The sequence below is a fragment of the Triturus cristatus genome, chromosome 1_2, assembly GCF_964204655.1.
Source record: "Triturus cristatus chromosome 1_2, aTriCri1.1, whole genome shotgun sequence".
NCBI classification, from domain to species: domain Eukaryota; kingdom Metazoa; phylum Chordata; class Amphibia; order Caudata; family Salamandridae; genus Triturus; species Triturus cristatus.
The window spans coordinates 214626078-214646124 of record NC_140580.1 but is presented as its reverse complement, the minus strand read 5'-3'; positions in this window follow the sequence as shown (position 1 = coordinate 214646124).

The window sequence follows — 20047 nt, the reverse complement described above, 5'->3', positions numbered from 1 at the left end:
AAAATGTTGAACTTTAACTAACATTTTTATCTAACTGTAAAGTCACTTAAAACATGTTTTTATTAGGTTTTATGATATACACAACAGTTGTAACAGGGTATGTTGTCCACAGTTACATTTCCAAGAATCATGCCAAGTGAGCAAACATAGATATATCAACAGCATATAGTGGTTAATAGAATGTATTCGAATTTCCATTACGGATATGGAGTAAATGTTGTCCCAGGCTGATGGATATCACCTTTACCCTGTCACAGTATCGCTAACTGTGGGATGAATATAAACTGGGTGGGGGAGAGTGGGCAGGGTACTGAGGTTATGGTAGTAGACTAAGATTATTGAGTAAAGCACGAGGGTGTGGATAGGTGTGTAAGTAGAGATTATGTCATAATTTGATGTAGGGTATCAACCATGGGTGGACAGGCCATCGGAGTGGGGAGGGGTGTGTGGGCAGGAGAGAGAGGTCCCCCAATGGGAACGTTATTGCTACATAATCTAGGGGGGGGTCAGTGCATCAGTCAAGGTTTAGAGACAGGAATGTCACACCAATACAGACAATTATCCCTTGGCCGGTCAGCTTATCTTATGAAGGGAGGTCATCATTGCCCACTAGCTGCAGGGCACTTACAGAGATGCTGGACCTCCTTGTGTCAGAGGACTTCTTCCTCCGCATCCCCCACTTGGGCATACAACCCACAACTGGTTCCACTGGAGTGTGAGCACACTCCTGGTGAGACGTAGTGCCAGGGCGCAAAGTGGTTTCATAACTTCTATTGTTGCCTGCACCTAAAAATGCCTAAGGCAATGCCTAAGGCAAAAATGCCTAAGGCATGTGTGTAGATCAGAAAGTTCAGCTCTGTAACCTCCTGCAGGGCGGTGTGCACTTATTGCCAATAACTTTGTAAAGCTGAGCCGATCCATAGTATATGTTTGAGGTCTGTATCAGGGGTGTGACAGCGTGGGTAACTGATGTGTGTTTCAGGGCAATAACAGTTCAACTGGGCAGGGGTAGGGTACACCCTGTGTAACATAAAAAAAGATTGTTTTGGAACCAGGAGTTCTGGGAGACCTGCTGGGGGAATTCTAATGCTTGCCCCCACTCCTTCTCGTGAAGTGTCCCCCCAAAGTCATTCTACCATCTACTCCTCAGTGTTGTGAGAGTTATATTCATGAGTTTGCGAATGGCTCTATACAGCCATGTGATAAGGTGGAGACCTTTGACCATCATAAGCATGGCCTGCAGGACCGGATGAGTGGCAGGTTCCACCTCCAGTGCTTCCCAAAGGGTACAATAGGTGATGCTGAGTTGCTGGTGTGTGAGAAACCGCCCCGTTGGGAGGGCGTGGTCAGTTGGCCATATAAGAGGGGTTGGCTTTCGGAGAACAAGTCCCCCGCCGCAAGCAATGACTGTGCTATCCAGGCTCTCATGTCTTTGGATGAAAAGAAACAAGGGAAGCAGGGGAGGTCGATCAGGGGAAAGGAAGAGGTGTACACCAGTAGCCCATGTATAAGATGGCGTATTCAGAGCACACAGGAGCGAGCAACTCAAGGAGATGAGGGTAAATGCTCTGGGAGGAGTAAACTCCATTCCGTGGCTATTGGAATGGTCTCCTGGTCATCACTGGTTTTACCTATATATGCTCCGCCGTCCAACGTGATAACCATTGCAGCTGTGCTGTCAGAAAATACGCTTCTAAGGAGGGTCACTTAGTACCCCCTTACCTATAGGGAGTTGTAGTTTCTTGAGAGCAATGCAACTTTTTTTTATTACTCCAGATAAGTGTGCATAGGAAGGAGTCGAGTTCAGTAAAGAACAACCGGCGTGATGACAGAGAGGTTAGCAAAATAGTACAAGAGGCGAGGCAATATGACCATCTTTTACAGTACAATCTTGCCAATCGGAGCCAGGGTTTGCCAGAAGTGCACCTGTGACCTGATGCCCGCTAGAGCCTTGCAGGGGTTCCCTTCATGCATATCAAGAGGGGCATGGTATAGACAGAACCCCAGGTAGAGGATTGCCTCCATGCCCCAGCTGAGCTGTGGATCGTAAGGAGTACAGTGTGTGGCGTTTAGATGGGACAGAGTGGGTGGTTAATTTGACCCATAATCCTGTAGCTTCAGCAAAGGTAGTCAAGGAACCATGGAGCTGGGAGAGGTCTGATGCTATATCTCATAGGTACAGAACCAGGTTGTCCGCATAAAACGATATGGCATGTGTTCTGTCCTAAAGGGGCATACCCCACTCCCGGCCCTCCCTGCGCAGTTGAATGGCCAGGGGCTCAATTGCCATCACAGAGAGCAGGGGGGAGAGTGGGCATCCCTACCAGGTACCCCGACCCACTGCAAAAGAGGCTGAGATGAGACTGCCCAGGCGAATCCAAGGGGATGGGTTTGTATAGAGTAACGGGTATAGGCAAGCAGCCGCTTGCCTATACCCATACAAGCGAGCACTAAAAAACGTAATTCCACAACTGCATATCAAATGCCATCTGCAGGTCTAATATGAGGCATGCAGCATTCGGGAAAATGGCCTTGGACCCAATCTTGCATGTGAAAGAGATGCCGCATGTTCTAGGAGGTGCTCTGGCCTGGGACAAAACCATTCTGATCCATGTGTATTAATTCCAGAAGGACCTTAGAGTACCTGTTGACTAGGATCTTTCCCAGAATTTTGTAATCTGCCCCAAGAATGTCAATGGGATTGTAAAATCCCACATTTGTGGGATCCCGGTCTTGTTTGGGAATAGAAACGAGGAGGGACTCCCAAAGGGACTGCAAAAGCTCACCCATGTTGATGGCTGCTTCAAGCATTTCTGAAGACGAGGAGCAATGAGTGAGGAAAAGTTAGAATAATATTCCAGTGACAGTCCATCCAGGCCGGTAGTTTTGTAATGAGCTAGCTCCTCGTTTGCTTGCCCCAACTTGGGCATTTCTTTTTTTTTTTTTTTTTTTTTTTATTGAAAATCTTGTGTCAAAAATACAATTGATACAACCATAAATTGGCACACAAAAAAAAGAATATAAATTGGCAAGCAGAAGGAAAAACAATACAGAATTACATGAATAAAATAATTTACACAATACGGAAATCAACCATTACACAAAATAAAGATTCCAAATTCTATCAAACTTCGTAATCCCGCCTATTCGCTGTGCATATCGCATTTCAGACTTTCTAACATTCCTAATTTTTTGCAACCAGGCAGTAAAGAGAGGGACATGAATTGACTTCCAGTTCTGCAGGATTAATGACCTTGCAACTGCCATTGCAATAAATAATAATTTAACCCACTGTTCTGTCAAACCAAGATCGGAATCGTAGCCATACAATATTAAATTAACATTATAAGTAATCCGAATCCCACAATACTTTTGCATATATACGGATATCTCATTCCAAAACGGGATTATTTTAACACAGTTAGCTATAGTGTGGGACCAGTTTGCGGGAGTATATTGCTGGCATCTAAAACAAGTGGCCGTAGTATTGGGAAACATTTTAGCAATGGCAGCAGGGGTACGGTACAGGAGCCATTTACTGAAAAACAGCATTCTTCTCCAATTAGATCCTCGAAGAACAGTGAAATTCAGCTTATTTATCATTTTCCAAGTATTAATAGTGAGTACATGATTCTCCTGTTCTTGCCATTTTTTCATTGCTTTTTGACTAAGATCATCCGCAGTATATTCTGCAAGAACACGTTTCCATACCCCTGGCTTCCTCGTCCTACAAATCGTGAACAAATCGTCCCATAGTTGATTAGAGGAACCAATGCTGACTGGCTCAACTTGTACCAACGTTTTAAAAATAAAAGCATATGAACCAAGTAACATAAAGTTCCCAGGAATTAGAAGCTGCATCTCTCCAGGTAACAACCATGTCCCTTCCCTCAAAAAATCTGACAAAGAGTGAAATCCCAAAAGTGCCCATTGTAATACAGTATCAACTCCAATTTTTATTCCTAAATAAAAAAGAGCATTCCTTAAGGGAGTTCTAAGATTAAATTGCGGGAGAGAATATCTTTTAAGAAAGACATCCTGACGCTTAAAAAACCAGAGCATCGTCTTATAACGAGTAAGTTTCGGTAATTTAGGAATATGTAACGGAGAAGGAATCTGAACCTCATGACAAATTCTATTAATAAAGAAATTAATAAACACAGTTGGGGTCTGCATTCCGGATTTAAACCGCTCTAAATATTGGGCAAAATATGCGCTATAGTAATCTTTAATATTGGGTACCGCTAAACCTCCCAAATCTGTATCGGCGTAAAGGATCCGCATTGCGATCCTGGGACTTTTTTTTGCCCATATGAACCCTGTGAATAGTGATTGTACTTTTGAAAAGAAGCTACTGGGCAAAAAGCAAGGAATGGCAGAAAATAAAAAGTTAAATAGCGGCAGAATAGATATTTTTATAAGTGCCACTCGCCCTAGGATGGAAAATGGCAACGATTCCCATCTATTAAATAAAGATTGAACCTTGCGTAGAAGAGGATCAAAGTTTAACATAACTAACTCGGAGACAAAAACCGAGTACATAATTCCTAGATACCTCTTCGGTCTAGGATTAATACAGCCGGATAAATCAGTATGTAGCTCAACCTCACCCCCCCCACAGACTAGTATTTCAGTTTTATTTTTATTAATGCGATAACCACCCAGATGTTCGAATTCCTCAAAAAGTTGAAGAGCGGCAGTTTGAGATTGAATATCCGACTTAATCAGTAATAAAATATCGTCGGCATATAGTTTGATTTTAGCCATAGAGGAAATAGGAGGAGAGATATTTTCGGATTCCCTGATGGCTATGGCTAATGGTTCAATAAAAAAAGCAAAAAGAATAGGGGACAAGGGGCAACCTTGCCTGGTGCCCCGCTGAACCGATACTTTACCGACCATGACTGAGTTAATGATTATATTTGCTTTGGCACCCGTGTACAAATTTTTAATTAAGCTAATAATCTGTGGAGGAATTCCAAAGTGATTTAAAATAACAAATAAGGTTGTCCATACCACTAAGTCAAAAGCTTTTTCCGCGTCTAATAATAAAATTAAAGCGGAAATTTTATTGGTCTGAAAATAATCTAAAGCCTCAACGAGAAAATGTGTATTTGTGGCTAATTGTCGACCTGCCACAAAGCCGTTCTGATCCGGGTGAATAAGATCCTTAGCAATATGATTGAAACGTATTGATAATAATTTGGTAAGGATCTTATAATCCGTGTTAAGTAATGTAATGGGCCTATATGAATTGGGATCTTTGGGATCTTTGCCTTTTTTTGGAAAACTCACAACTGTGCCCTCCCCAAAAGAGTCTGGAACTTGCCCACCCATTAACATATAATTAACTAATTGTAGTAGCAAATCCGAGAAGGCGCAGAAGAAAACCTTAAAAAATTCAGCGGGGAGGCCATCTGGGCCGCAGGCCTTACCGATTGGGAGGTTCTTGACCACTAATTCCAGCTCTGACTTTGAAAATAAACTCATCATTGCTCCACTATCTGCCTGAGATAAAGAAGGCATATCATATCTTGCTAAGAAATTTAAAAGCTTAAATGGTCTATTTCCTGATGATGACTATATATCTGTTTATAGTGAGAAAGCATTATAGTACCAATCAGATCAAGCTGTGATGTATCTAACAGAGTGGTAGGAGATCTCAAAGTACGAATTGAATTTGCAGCGGCTTGCTCCTTAGCCTGCCAAGCAAGGAGTTTGCCAGAAAAATTACTCTCCTCATAACTCCTTTGAGATTGTATAAGGAATTGCTGTTCACTCTGTGTAGCAAAAAGCGTACTTAATTCACGTTTGGCCTCGTTTAATTTTTTTGCGCAAGACTAGAGAAATGTGATTGTCGAAGCTGAGTCAGAGAACAGATTTTTTGATAGAGTAAGGTCCTAGTCTGTTTAATAGTACGCCATTCTTCTGCGTCCTTGGCGATAATAATACCACGAACAAAGGCTTTTAGTGAGTCCCAAATAATATGTAATGGGGCCGTGTGTGAATTACGAGCAATAAAGTCAGCAATTTCGGATTTTAAAAAGGATACCCAGATGCTATCTTGTAGGTACATTTTATTAAATATCCATCTCTTAGGGGACTTAATTTCTTCCCCTACTGTAAACTCAATAACCAACATTGCGTGGTCTGAAAAGCCATTATGCAAAAATTTCTGATATGAAAATTCTAATGAATTGGAGGCCAGAAAGAAATCAATACGAGAGGAGGATCTATGTCTTCCCGACCAGTAACTAAATTCTTGTTTATGAGGAAATTTCAATCGCCATGGGTCACACAGATCAAGTAATGCGGAGTACTTCATAACAGACCTCAATGACTTTGGTTTAGATTGTTTCTTCGAAATACCCGTGGAATCAAGTTTTATGTCGATGAGGATATTAAAATCCCCGCCTATAACTATATCTCCTCTGACCAATAGAAATGATTGGAATAACTCCTCATAAATGGCGGCACTATCGTCCACAGGGGCATAATAACTAACAAACGGTAATTGGCCTATTCCTATTTTTAATTACACAAGTAGCCCAACACCACCGCCCAGCTCCTCCATCTTCAAACTGAATAATTTCTGCATCTAAATTACGATTAATAAAAAGCGCAACTCCCCTTTGAGATTGTTGAGCACATGAAAACCCACGATATAAGGACCAATTTTTAAACATTGAAAAAGAATTAATTTTCTCCACAGAAATATGAGTTTCTTGCAGCATCACAACTGCTGGGCGCTCTGTTTTAATCCAGAGCTCAATAGTACGCATTTTTTTTTTTATTATTCAATCCATTAACATTGAAAGAAACAACTCTAACCCCTCCAATAGACATTAATTGTTAAGAAATACTTCTTGCCAACAACATTTTGCATAGTAAACCACAAGAATTTCATTTTTTCCATTTTTACCCTGCTTCCCTCTCCACCCAAGTGCGCTTCCCTCTACCCAAGTGCTCCCCCCCCTAACCCTGGTCCCGTGGCCCTGTACTGCCTCTATATCTCCCTCCCACGCTGGCCACATGGCACCAACCCCTCTCATAAGAGCGCCTTGGAAGTGCGCCCCGAATCCCATGACCCCCGAGTTCCCACCTGCACCCCCCACCCCCTAACTAAAATATGCGAATACCCATCTAAACAAATCAAGCCATATTCCAACCTTAGCCCAACCTTAAGCCAACTTGTCAAGCATCTCCCGAGCCTCATCAACATCTGTAAACAAATAGAATTTGCCCTTGATCAAAACTTTTAACTTTGATTGCTGTGCAATCGATGCTTGAGCTCCTTTGTCCTTAAATAACTGAAGAATCTTTACAAAGTCCTTTCTCCGTCTGGCAGCAGCAGCCGACATATCGGAAAAAATCCGACACTTAGTGGTGGGATTAACCTGAAATTGTCTTTGCTTAAAGGCCTGAGATAGGATTATTTCTTTAACCCGAACATCAGCAAAGTTAACAATGATAGTCCGAGGAAACGGAGAATTAGGGAATGGGCGAGCTGGTACTCGATGCGCCCTGGTAATTGTTAAATCTCCCTTAAACTCAGGGATGACCTCTTGAGAGAAAAAGGAAGTAATCCATTTTGTCATGTCCGATCCCTCGATATTTTCGGGTACACCTACTATTCGAAGGTTTGACCTTCTATTATAATTCTCTAACTCATCCAGCTTGGATTCGAAGGCCTTTGATAATTTAGAACCAGTGATGATCTCTTTTTGTGCAGTGATAAGATTGTCCTCCACCCTAGAAATTCTAGTCTCCGACTCTTGCAGACGATTAGAAAATGAAGCCATAGAATCTTCAATTTTGTCCAGACGCTTACAGATCGCCTCCGTTTCCATCTTTTGCATTTGCTTCATCTCTCTAATTTCTTGCAGGATTAAATTCAGCATATCCTTAACTGAGATCTGAAAGTCCCCAACAGTTTCAGTATCCATCCCCATAATCGGACTCTGAGACAAAGTCACCTCACTGGGAATAGTAGAAGAGGTACTGGAACCGGCCGCTGAAACAAGACTTTCAATGGGAGGGATAACTGTTGAAGAAGAAAGGTTTAAGGAAGTTGGAACACTTGAAGATACTGCCCCAGCACCAGCTGTATTATTAAGGTCGTATCTTGCTGCTTTTCGCTCAAACAACGGGAATTGTTTAGAAGCCTTGGAAACCTTAGAAGCATAGAGTGGTGTGGCCTCTTTAGATGATGACGGTGAATCGAGTGAGTCCACAGGATTAAGGTTCTGATTTATCTCAGGTAATTTAGCTTCTGAACCTAATGGAACCACGGCTATTCCCCCCACTGGTGACTCAATTATCTCCTTTGCCGCACTAACAGTAGATTTGCAAGGACTCGGATGAATAACCTGGGTCGGGCTGCCGCCTGAGAGACCATCCTCACCTTCTCCAGAGCTCTCAGAATTTTCAAGAGAGGAGATTTCTCTCTCCGCGGCTGACCCAGCCCGCTTGGCTCTTACGGAATTCTCTTTTAATTGCTGGCGTCGTATTTTGGCCTTGGCCTTCGCCGTCAATTGCTTACCCATTATTAAGACTGGTGATTGTGAAATAACTTTACACCAGTGAGTATGAGTACCAGCGATAGCAGCGGTAGCAGCAGTGCGACAGTTGTATTAGAGGTGAAATTCAGCCCATCAAAAAAGTGCTGAAGACCGAGAATCTAGCCCACACAGCGGCTGCAGTACCAAATATAGAAGTGCAGCAGCGGGGCAGACAACTCTAGCAGCATGGACTAACACCTCTGTCTGTGCAACTGTATAAAGAGTCAGTAGTCAACCAATTGGATTACTGCTGCAACAAACTCCACACTTACATTGCCAAATCCATAAAAAAAAAATGAAAACTAGAACTGGAGCTTGCGATTTTGCATAGCTCACGCACTTTAACTGCTATCACTGGCGTTACACCAGTCTTTCCAAAAGATACAATATAGCCAAGGACTGGCCGCAGCAGCGGAGGCAGCAGAAGTCTTTTACTGAAGTAATGAGAAATTACTGCAACATTAGCTTAGCTCCCAACAATGTGGACCTCGGCGTTAATTAATGAAGACAGCTCACCGTGCTGAAAACTGTGAGCATATAGCACTGCTGTGGTTCACATCTCTTCCAGATAATTCAAGTGCTTCAGGTGATTCAAACAGTCAGACAGTCAGACAGCTTCCCCCGAACAGTTATCGCTGTCCCGGTATTGCTGTATTGCTGTCCCAGTCCCGGTACCGGTATCGGTATCCCGCTGTTCCGCTGCTGTTCCGCTGCTAATCTCTACGATCGGACTCCAAAAGAGGCGCCATACCAAGGTGAGAAGAGAACAGCATACTCGCGGCGCAGAGCAGCAAACGCTGAGCAGCCGCCATCGACCACGAGCTCACGGAGGGGGGAGGGGCGACAGCGGGGCTCTCAGGTGCTACGTGGAGGCGTGGAACTCCACCGTAGCGACACCTTGTTCCTGGGCATTTCAATAGAGTCAGATAGGGAAGTTTTGGTGGTGTCAGCGATGTGTGGACGGGTTACAACTGCCAGGAAGGCACACAATGCACTTGATTGTTCTTATGGTGTGGCTTGCTAAATAGTGTAGTTATAGACATGGAATTCTTGCAGTATCTCACCCTGGGAGTGAAATATAGTGCCTGAACGTGAGCTAATTTCCATGATAGAGCCAGCCGCAGTTTCCTGTCTCATTAACCTGGCTTAATGTTGGCCTTTTTTATCCCCTTCTTTGTGTACTTTGGCCACATGGGCCGTGAATTAAATCACTTCAAATCACTTCAAATGTTTAAGGAGGGCGGAGTAGTTTGATTTTACCTCTATACAGGTCGGTGCATTTGTGGGATCACCATCTGCTTTCTTCCCTAGGTTAACAAGATGTTGCTCGGTTTCCACTATTTTCTGTCCAATGTCCTGTAAATTCCCACTTCTCCTGCATACAAGTACCCATCCTTACCACCTTGAAGGCATTCTACTGTAGGGTTCCTGTGGTGGCTTTATTATGGTTTTTGGCAAAATATTGCCGGATATAAGTCTCCTGTGTCACACGGATGACAGGATCTTCCAGGCAGTCACGGGGAAGCCTTCACATCGATGTCAGAGGACGCAGTGGTCCCATCTCATGTGCATAGTATTAAATCAAAGGAGGTAGAGAGAAGTTGAGATCCATTCAGCTTCCAAACGAGAGTTAATAATCATAGGAGAAGGGATCGCTTGTACCTGTATTACAACCAGGGTCAGGTATGGTGACCGTCTTAAAAACCTCATTGACGTACAAGAGTAGTCGAGCGGTATATCTTGATTATCCGCTTCTTATATCAACGTGAAAGCATCATCATTGGTAGTTTTTTTTAATGTATGCTTTCCTTCACCTGGAAGTTGAAAGACTGGTGATAACAGTAGTGGTCAGTAATAAAGAACGTGGTTGAGTGGGGTGAGTCAAAATTGCCTACATCTCCATACTTATGAAACTTTATTCAGTTAGAGATGGGGCAAGTAAAATCAGGGTCGTGTGCATATAGAAACATTACTAATCTATAGCACCTGTTTGTCCATCTGAGTGGCCGACATGTTTCAGTCCTTCTTGCACCCAGCTTGGTCGGGGAGGCTTTCTTCAGGACCTGTGCAAAAGTGAGGTTGCTAATCAAGCAGCTTATGAGGGTAGATCAGTAACTCACCCGTCTTCATTAGTTGTTATCATTCAAAAGTACCTATAACTGATAAGAAAAAGACCATGGTAACACAATATATTCATTATACACATCGGTGATAACCAAGATCTAGATTATGTAATGGTGATGTTTGAAACAACTTGTTATTTAAAAATTCTCATGTGGAGGAACACTTATAAGGTGAAGCACAAATACAGATACAATTATAAAATGGTGCTACGGGCAGAATATGTTTGGGCTTGGTTAACACAGTGCAGATGTTCAGAGATCAGTTGTTAAAAGAAAGGAAGGGTTCAGGGCCCCGCTTAATAAATAGGTGTAATAAACAGGTGTTAGAATATCTGTCTCAATCGTTCGGATGGTGACATAATTACAGTTGTGTACGTATTAGTAACCAAATGATTGCAGCCTACAGGAGATGGGCTGATTATTGCAAAACGTTTGGCACTTCTCTATCGCAGTCAGTGGAATATTTAAAAAGATTGTTGGGTGGGAACATGTCCCTCAATGCGCAACACTGCTCGTCGCGTTGCAGTGGTCCTTAAGCAGGAGTGGGTGAGCGCACAGAGGTTTATTGGAATGTAAGCGCTCTCAGTTTGTTAATGATAGTATGTTGAAGTGTCAAAAGGGCAGACTAAACACAAATAACATCCTTTGTCGGTGAATGCCAGATTAATAGCACCCAGGCTAGGTTCTTTTGCGAGGTTCGAACAGTTAGTATACGTTCACAACTATTGCGTGTCATTGACTGTTAAGGTGGCGCATTGCGCTCAGGCTTTGTTCTATGGTGGATACTGCTGCTGTGAACTAAGCTGATGGGCGCGAATAGGTACATAGCTCAAAAATACTTAAAATTCCCAAATCGGGCTTCTTCGTGGGACCATCGGGTTCATTAACCTGCTTTTGAAAAACATACAAGGGATGGAAAGGTTAGGAGATGGCATGCAAGCGCCCACTGTCATTCAGTTGTTCGTTGCTTGTAACTACCTGATAGCGCCAGGTTACGCGACTTGTGCTCGCTCCGTCTACGGTGCCCCGGTGACGCGGGCCCGTAGTGAGCATCTTTTATCTGTTCTGGATGTTGGATAGGCATAGTGAAGAGACTCGCCCCTTGTTATCATTTCGGGTCTGCAGTCTCGTTGCCGATAGTATTTAAACATAAGTTTATCAATCATGCATGACTGCAGGATATTAATTATTTAATACGTACATGTATTGTGGGGCAATTTGATAAAAGTGCCTTTGGTAAGTAGAGTGCAGGACCTTGTTATCATTGAACTGGTCTGCACCATATTTGTTTCACCTGGTTACTCCTACCTGTTAGTCTATGATTTGGGCTGGGCAGACATTTCAATATTTGCCTGCATAGGGTGGTAATGTGTAAGCTACCTCATGTAAGATTTGATGATTGTCTTTTTTGAAGATGACTCGTAGTGGTGACAGATCATTACTGTGTTATTTGATCTTAAATGCCCTTGTCAGTTAGGATATGATGTTGTAGTTGAAATGTGTGTCAAGGGTTGCTTCTATCTGTGGTGAGCAGACACTCGAGGTGGGTGGAGAAATTTGCCACTTCGTCCTATTGGAAGCTATCTTGTGACTACTGGTGAACAGCCATATATTACTGTGAGAGAGTGTGTCAGGGAATATTGTCATTCATCTCCTATTACATGGGTTTTGAGAAGATACACCCATTGTTGCTCTTTATCATAGAGAATCTGTTCCGCATTGTGATTTTTCACTGTTAGCGTCTCAAGGACTATCCAATTTAGTTCGTCAACGGTGTGGTTGGATTCAATGAAGTGGTTACTCATCTTCGTTGTCGCTCTTTTGCACTTGATATTGCTCCTGTGCTCGCAGTTTTGTTGTTTGATCTTCCGGCAGGTCATCCCGATAGATTTCAGGTGGCAGGAGCAACTGATCATGTAGATCACATGTGTAAAGTTACAGTTTGTATGAGGTCGAATTGTCCATGTTAAGTTTGGTGTGAGCTGTAGAGTCTTGGTGACCTTAGTTAGTTTGCACACTGAGCATGATTTGCAAGGGTAGTGACCAATTATGGGGGTCATATTCCAGGAGTTAGTAATTATTTCTCTCTTTGGGTTCAGAGTGGGTCCAAAGTGGATAAGGATATCCTTGATGTTCCTGGTCCTCCTATTGGCGAAACTAGGTTTGGGACTGTTCAGAGACCCTGAGGTGAGAATTCTCCAATTCTTATTCATGATTTTCTAAGCGCCACGGAGCTGCACTGCAGAGTGGTGTAAAAAGGGGGCGTGGCCTTGGACCACCTCTCTGCAACGCAGCTCCCTGGCACTTACTGGAGGTACCTGGTGGTCTAGTTGGTCCCCAGGGACCCTCAGGATTCAAGGGGACTTAATACCCCAACTTAAAACGCGCCACAGGGTGCGTTTGCACACTTGTCACATCAGGTCATGCACCCTCCCGGTACCATTCTGCAAATGTGCCCCCTGTAGCATTGTAAATTGGGGGATTACATCCCCTTGAGTCCGGAGTGTTCCTGAGGGCCAACTTGCCCACCAGCTACCTCCAGAAAGCCACACAGAGTTGCGTTGCAGAGAGGTGTAAAAATGGGCGTGGCCTCAACACCTCTCTGCAACGCAGCTCCCTGGCGCATACTGGAGGTACCTGGTGGGCTAGTTCACCCCCCCGGTACCCTCAGGATTGAAGGGGAATTAATCCCCCAATTTACAATGTGCCAGGGGGCGCCGAAAGTTAAAAAAAAGAAAAAATATTGTTTTGGCCCTGGGGTCCTTCTGGGACCCCCTGAGCAGGCCTAGGGGGTCAGGGTGTTTCTACCCTGCCCCCCTCTCTTGTTTTATACCTTTGTTTCTCAGTTTTCTGGTGACTCGCTTCTACCGAGCCACAAGATGGCTGCCAACACTTCCTGGTTTGGAGTGTTGACAGCCAATCACAGTGAAGCTCGTGCACGGGACTTAGGTTCCGCCCAGATATCGAAACTTTTATTTTTCTAATTTCTCAGCAAACTACTGAACGAATTTACACCATTTTAAAACAAGGTCACTTTCTGATCCAAGGACTACCTTTTTGCGAAATTTGGAGTAATTCCGTGCAGTAGTTTCGGCTGTAGCCTTGCACAAAATTTCCTATGGGAAATTTATTTTTTGCCTCTTAGTTTTTGAATATCTCAAAAACTACTGAACGGATTTACACCATTTAAAAAAGGGTCGCTTTCTGAAACAAGCTCTACCTTTCTGCCAAATATGGGGTAATTCCATTCAGCAGTTCGGGCTGTAGCTCGTCGCAAAATTTCCTACGGAAATTAGCATGGGAAAACGCGTTCCAGGACCCCCTTTTTTCTCAGCCCCCGCTTGACGAATCACCCTCAAACCTTCAAGATAGGAGCTGACCTAAAAAGTGCAACTTTAAAAAAAAATCATAAAGATTCGTTAAACGACGCCAAAGTTATAAGCAAATCAAAAAATGCTTTTCCTATGGAAACTAGGTTGTAACTATAACTACCTACTGGTGACCGCCAGTAGGTACTATATATATATATATATATATATTATCTACTGGCGGTCGCCAGTAGATAGTTATAGTTAGGACCGTGTTTCCATAGGACATCCGCAACATTCTATTTTGAATAACTTTGGCGCCGATTGACGAATCCTCGCGAAATTTTCAAAATAGGTGGGGCGCTCCGCTCCGCTCCTTCCCTGAAAGTCTCGGGGGGATTCGTCAAGTGGGGGCTGAGAAAAAGGGGGGGTCCCAAAACGCGTTTTCCCCATGCATTTTTCCATAGGACCTTTAGTCCAAGCTGCAGCCGAACGGCTGAACAGAATTACTTTAAATTTGGCAGAGAGGTAGTCCTCAGGTCAGGGATGTGCCTTTTGCAGGTCTGGTGTAAATCTGTTCAGTATTTCCTGAGAAAATAGCATTTAAATCAATATATATATCTATAGGCGCGCTCCGAGCGCGTACCGTAAGCTTACCGTACGCGCACGCTGCCGTGCGCGAGCGCGATTCTGATTGGTTGTTAGATCTTAGTAAACATTCGAATCGGTCGAAACCAGGAAGTGTCGGCCGCCATTTTGTCTCTCGCAGTCTGAGGGGGTGAAAAACAAAGGTGGATAACGTTGAAAGGGGGGCAGGCTGGACAGTTCCTGACCCCCTAGCCTAACAAGAGTGCCCCGCCATGAAAATATGGACCCGTGGTGTGACAGACGATCACCATAATGGGATGTATTCCAATGCTGCGGGCAGAAGAAAGCAGCCGTAGCGCTTTGTTACTCTGGGACCAACTAATTTTGAAAAAACATTTGATAAAGAGACACGCTCACTGTAGCATGATTATTGTGAAACTTCATTAACCAGAAGGCCCGGAGGCCACGCCTACTATGGCAGAATTCATTTAATTGGACTGAAAAGATGTCTCATCTGTGATTTTAACGCCATTGAAAAAAGGAAAATCCTGAAAAGCGTCTGGCGTATCGAACTATTTGGGTTGCCGAGGGTACAACTTGCACGTCTGTAGCTGGCAGTAAAGTGTTTGGATAAGCAAGTACCTGTGTGGCACTCTTTCTTGGGCAACTTTCGTTTGGATGTATTGCGGGCACGCCCGGCCGAACAAGAGTGCCCCGCCATGAAAATATGGACCCGTGGTGTGACAGACGATCACCATAATGGGAGGTATTCCAATGCTGCGGGCAGAAGAAAGCAGCCGTAGCGCTTTGTTACTCTGGCACCAACTAATTTTGAAAAAACATTTGATAAAGAGACACGCTCACTGTAGCATGATTATTGTGAAACTACATTCACCAGAAGGCCCGGAGGCCACGCCTACTATGGCAGAATTCATTTAATTGGACTGAAAAGATGTCTCACCTGTGATTTTAACGCCATTGAAAAAAGGAAAATCCTGAAACGCGTCTGGCGTATCGAACTCTTTGGGTTGCCGAGGGTACAACTTGCATGTCTGTAGCTGCCAGTAAAGTGGTTACGCGACTTGTGCTCGCTCCGTCTACGGTGCCCCGGTGACGCGGGCCCGTAGTGAGCATCTTTTATCTGTTCTGGATGTTGGATAGGCATAGTGAAGAGACTCGCCCCTTGTTATCATTTCGGGTCTGCAGTCTCGTTGCCGATAGTATTTAAACATAAGTTTATCAATCATGCATGACTGCAGGATATTAATTATTTAATACGTACATGTATTGTGGGGCAATTTGATAAAAGTGCCTTTGGTAAGTAGAGTGCAGGACCTTGTTATCATTGAACTGGTCTGCACCATATTTGTTTCACCTGGTTACTCCTACCTGTTAGTCTATGATTTGGGCTGGGCAGACATTTCAATATTTGCCTGCATAGGGTGGTAATGTGTAAGCTACCTCATGTAAGATTTGATGATTGTCTTTTTTGAAGATGACTCGTAGTGGTGACAGATCATTACTGTGTTATTTGATCTTAAATGCCCTTGTCAGTTAGGATATGATGTTGTAGTTGAAATGTGTGTCAAGGGTTGCTTCTATCTGTGGTGAGCAGACACTCGAGGTGGGTGGAGAAATTTGCCACTTCGTCCTATTGGAAGCTATCTTGTGACTACTGGTGAACAGCCATATATTACTGTGAGAGAGTGTGTCAGGGAATATTGTCATTCATCTCCTACTACATGGGTTTTGAGAAGATACACCCATTGTTGCTCTTTATCATAGAGAATCTGTTCTGCATTGTGATTTTTCACTGTTAGCGTCTCAAGGACTATCCAATTTAGTTCGTCAACGGTGTGGTTGGATTCAATGAAGTGGTTACTCATCTTCGTTGTCGCTCTTTTGCACTTGATATTGCTCCTGTGCTCGCAGTTTTGTTGTTTGATCTTCCGGCAGGTCATCCCGATAGATTTCAGGTGGCAGGAGCAACTGATCATGTAGATCACATGTGTAAAGTTACAGTTTGTATGAGGTCGAATTGTCCATGTTAAGTTTGGTGTGAGCTGTAGAGTCTTGGTGACCTTAGTTAGTTTGCACACTGAGCATGATTTGCAAGGGTAGTGACCAATTATGGGGGTCATATTCCAGGAGTTAGTAATTATCTCTCTCTTTGGGTTCAGAGTGGGTCCAAAGTGGATAAGGATATCCTTGATGTTCCTGGTCCTCCTATTGGCGAAACTAGGTTTGGGACTGTTCAGAGACCCTGAGGTGAGAATTCTCCAATTCTTATTCATGATTTTCTAAGCGCCACGGAGCTGCACTGCAGAGTGGTGTAAAAAGGGGGCGTGGCCTTGGACCACCTCTCTGCAACGCAGCTCCCTGGCACTTACTGGAGGTACCTGGTGGTCTAGTTGGTCCCCAGGGACCCTCAGGATTCAAGGGGACTTAATACCCCAACTTAAAACGCGCCACAGGGTGCGTTTGCACACTTGTCACATCAGGTCATGCACCCTCCCGGCACCATTCTGCAAATGTGCCCCCTGTAGCATTGTAAATTGGGGGATTACATCCCCTTGAGTCCGGAGTGTTCCTGAGGGCCAACTAGCCCACCAGCTACCTCCAGAAAGCGCCACAGAGTTGCGTTGCAGAGAGGTGTAAAAATGGGCGTGGCCTCAACACCTCTCTGCAACGCAGCTCCCTGGCGCATACTGGAGGTACCTGGTGGGCTAGTTCACCCCCCGGTACCCTCAGGATTGAAGGGGAATTAATCCCCCAATTTACAATGTGCCAGGGGGCGCCGAAAGTTAAAAAAAAGAAAAAATATTGTTTTGGCCCTGGGGTCCTTCTGGGACCCCCTGAGCAGGCCTAGGGGGTCAGGGTGTTTCTACCCTGCCCCCCTCTCTTGTTTTATACCTTTGTTTCTCAGTTTTCTGGTGACTCGCTTCTACCGAGCCACAAGATGGCTGCCAACACTTCCTGGTTTGGAGTGTTGACAGCCAATCACAGTGAAGCTCGTGCACGGGACTTAGGTTCCGCCCAGATATCGAAACCTTTATTTTTCTAATTTCTCAGCAAACTACTGAACGAATTTACACCATTTTAAAACAAGGTCACTTTCTGATCCAAGGACTACCTTTTTGCGAAATTTGGAGTAATTCCGTGCAGTAGTTTCGGCTGTAGCCTTGCACAAAATTTCCTATGGGAAATTTATTTTTTGACTCTTATTTTTTGAATATCTCAAAAACTACTGAACGGATTTACACCATTTAAAAAAGGGTCGCTTTCTGAAAAAAGCTCTACCTTTCTGCGAAATATGGGGTAATTCCATTCAGCAGTTCGGGCTGTAGCTCGTCGCAAAATTTCCTACGGAAATTAGCATGGGAAAACACGTTCCAGGACCCCCTTTTTTCTCAGCCCCCGCTTGACGAATCACCCCCAAACCTTCAAGATAGGAGCTGACCTAAAAAGTGCAACTTTAAAAAAAAATCATAAAGATTCGTTAAACGACGCCAAAGTTATAAGCAAATCAAAAAATGCTTTTCCTATGGAAACTAGGTTGTAACTATAACTACCTACTGGTGACCGCCAGTAGGTACTATATATATATATATATATATTATCTACTGGCGGTCGCCAGTAGATAGTTATAGTTAGGACCGTGTTTCCATAGGAAATCCGCAACATTCTATTTTGAATAACTTTGGCGCCGATTGACGAATCCTCGCGAAATTTTCAAAATAGGTGGGGCGCTCCGCTCCGCTCCTTCCCTGAAAGTCTCGGGGGGATTCGTCAAGTGGGGGCTGAGAAAAATGGGGGGTCCCAAAACGCATTTTCCCCATGCATTTTTCCATAGGACCTTTAGTCCAAGCTGCAGCCGAACGGCTGAACAGAATTACTTTAAATTTGGCAGAGAGGTAGTCCTCAGGTCGGGGATGTGCCTTTTGCAGGTCTGGTGTAAATCTGTTCAGTATTTCCTGAGAAAATAGCATTTAAATCAATATATATATCTATAGGCGCGCTCCGAGTGCGTACCGTAAGCTTACCGTACGCGCACGCTGCCGTGCGCGAGCGCGATTCTGATTGGTTGTTAGATCTTAGTAAACATTCGAATCGGTCGAAACCAGGAAGTGTCGGCCGCCATTTTGTCTCTCGCAGTCTGAGGGGGTGAAAAACAAAGGTGGATAACGTGAAAAGGGGGGCAGGCTGGACAGTTCCTGACCCCCTAGCCTAACAAGAGTGCCCCGCCATGAAAATATGGACCCGTGGTGTGACAGACGATCACCATAATGGGATGTATTCCAATGCTGCGGGCAGAAGAAAGCAGCCGTAGCGCTTTGTTACTCTGGGACCAACTAATTTTGAAAAAACATTTGATAAAGAGACACGCTCACTGTAGCATGATTATTGTGAAACTTCATTAACCAGAAGGCCCGGAGGCCACGCCTACTATGGCAGAATTCATTTAATTGGACTGAAAAGATGTCTCATCTGTGATTTTAACGCCATTGAAAAAAGGAAAATCCTGAAACGCGTCTGGCGTATCGAACTATTTGGGTTGCCGAGGGTACAACTTGCACGTCTGTAGCTGGCAGTAAAGTGTTTGGATAAGCAAGTACCTGTGTGGCACTCTTTCTTGGGCAACTTTCGTTTGGATGTATTGCGGGCACGCCTGGCCGAACAAGAGTGCCCCGCCATGAAAATATGGACCCGTGGTGTGACAGACGATCACCATAATGGGAGGTATTCCAATGCTGCGGGCAGAAGAAAGCAGCCGTAGCGCTTTGTTACTCTGGCACCAACTAATTTTGAAAAAACATTTGATAAAGAGACACGCTCACTGTAGCATGATTATTGTGAAAATACATTAACCAGAAGGCCCGGAGGCCACGCCTACTATGGCAGAATTCATTTAATTGGACTGAAAAGATGTCTCACCTGTGATTTTAACGCCATTGAAAAAAGGAAAATCCTGAAACGCGTCTGGCGTATCGAACTCTTTGGGTTGCCGAGGGTACAACTTGCACGTCTGTAGCTGCCAGTAAAGTGTTTGGAGAAGCAAGTACCTGTGTGGCACTCTTTCTTGGGCAACTTTCGTTTGGATGTATTGCGGCCACGCCCGGCCGAACAAGAGTGCCCCGCCATGAAAATATGGACCCGTGGTGTGACAGACGATCACCACAATGGGAGGTATTCCAATGCTGCGGGCAGAAGAAAGCAGCCGTAGCGCTTTGTTACTCTGGCACCAACTAATTTTGAAAAAACATTTGATAAAGAGACACGTTCACTGTAGCATGATTATTGTGAAACTACATTAACCAGAAGGCCCAGAGGCCACGCCTACTATGGCAGAATTCATTTAATTGGACTGAAAAGATGTCTCACCTGTGATTTTAACGCCATTGAAAAAAGGAAAATCCTGAAACCCGTCTGGCGTATCGAACTTTTTGGGTTGCCGAGGGTACAACTT